Genomic DNA, 1,866 nt, shown 5'->3' with positions numbered 1-1,866 from the left:
AAAAAAAAAAAAAAAAAAAAAAAAAAAAAAAAAGAAAAGAAAAAATACATGGCTATAATGATAAAAAAAATTAACATGCAATTTCTGCTTCTAGCTTAATATGGTTCTTACAGCTAAGAACTATATTAAGAGCTTTATTTATACTACTGTATTTAAATCTTCTACAGTATGATGAGATTAGTATTCAGTCCCTACAGCGTTGAGATGTTAAGAACCTTGCCCTATGTCACACTGCTACTAAGTAATAGAATCACAATTAAATTCAAGCAATTGGATTCCCAAGCCACATTTTTTTCTTTCTTCTTTGAGTAATCTCTGCACATGTTACACTCAGCACTGTTGAAAAATAAGAAAGTGAAAACAAGATGTGAAAGGGGAAGGAGAGGAGGAAGTTGGTGTGATTTCACATTTACACCATCTTTGTGCAGCTTCTCACTATCAGTATCAAGTTAGATGGGCATCTTCTGATTCAGTCATTGTATTACGGTTCTCTTGAGGGACAGAACTAACAGGATATATATGAGTTTATTAAGGAGTATTAACTCACACGAACACAAGGTCCCACAATAGGGCATCTGCAAGTGAAGAGCAAGGAAGCCCGTCCAAGTCCCAAAGCTGAAGAACTTGGAGTCTGATGTTTGAGGGAAGGAAGCACCCAGCACAGGAGAAAGATGTAGGCTGGGAGGCTAAGCCAGTCTAGTCTTCTGGCCACACTGGCAGCTGATTAGATTGTGCCCACCCAGACTGAGAGTGTGTCTTCCTTTCCCAGCCCACTGACTCAAATGATAATCTTCTTTGGCAACCCTCTCACAGACACACCCAGGATCAATACTTTGCATCCTTCAATCCAATGAGGCTGACACTCAGTATTAACCATCACAGTCATCATTATTTTCATTACCTACTTCTTAGCAGGTTCCTTTTCCATATAATTTCAACTTTTATTTTAGATTCAGGGAGTACATATGCAGGTGTGTAACACGGGTGTATTGTGTGATACTGAGGTTTGGGATATAACTGATTCCCGTCATCCAGGTAGTGTGCACAGTACTTGGTAATTAGTTTCTCAATCCTTGGCTCAGTCCTCCCTTTCCACTAGTGCCTATTGTTGGCATCTTTATGTCCATGAGTACCCAATGTTTAGCTCTCGCTTATGAGTGAGAACATGCAGTGTTTGTTTTCTGATCCTGTGTTAATTCACTTAGGAAAATGGCCTGCAGCCGCATCCATATTGTCTCAGCAGGTTTCTGTACAAAAAATAAAGAGAAAGAAAAGGAAGAGCAGGGAGGACGATGAACAGAACAGAGAAGAGAGGAAGAAAGGGCAAAAAGAGAGAAATGGCCATTCTATCCAAATAAACAACTCTACCTTAATCATGCATCAGCAGGAGGATGTTTATGGCCTCAGCACATTTCTTTTACTGCACAGTAGAGACACTTGGCTCTTCCCTCTTCAATTCGAATGTGAGTGGAATGGCTAACTCATGTGAACAGACTTTTTTTCCCAGGGAGGAGCCAGCCACACAATAAAATGTAAATGGAAAATAGCTTCCTGATGTTCCTCTGCAATACTTTGAATCATGCTAACTTCTAGACCAGATTAATTACACAATTGTAAGAGCAGGAAATAAACTGATTGAGGACATTATCTTCCTCTTTCTTTCCGAGAAATACTATTTTGTCTTGATATGAGCTCTCTCCTTCACCTTGGCTTGTTTTTTCAACTCAACCACTTCTCAAACTTTTCAAGAAGGGACAGTGTATGACTTGAACCTAAGTTTTTCCCAAATGAGAAATAGCAATTACTTGAGTGCTTGCCTCCTTAGTAATAGAATTCTTGATTGCTTTTGAAAGCTTCCTAGCAAAT

The 1,866-nt window shown here is 39.0% G+C and overlaps 1 long non-coding RNA gene across 1 annotated transcript in view; it reads left to right on the top strand.

Moving 5' to 3' along the window:
- Nucleotides 1-1,647, top strand: part of LOC116551712 — a 5,346-nt gene extending 3,699 nt beyond the window's left edge. Inside the window, exon 2 of the long non-coding RNA XR_004269053.1 lies at nt 1,206-1,647. This is a non-coding gene — a long non-coding RNA (uncharacterized LOC116551712). The remainder of the gene's footprint in view (nt 1-1,205) is intronic.
- The last annotated feature ends 219 nt before the right edge of the window (nt 1,648-1,866 follow it).

This window comes from Sapajus apella, unplaced genomic scaffold, assembly GCF_009761245.1.
Source record: "Sapajus apella isolate SASKATOON/1434 unplaced genomic scaffold, GSC_monkey_1.0 scaffold10, whole genome shotgun sequence".
Lineage (NCBI taxonomy): Eukaryota > Metazoa > Chordata > Mammalia > Primates > Cebidae > Sapajus > Sapajus apella.
This window is presented reverse-complemented; position numbering and strand designations above follow the sequence as displayed.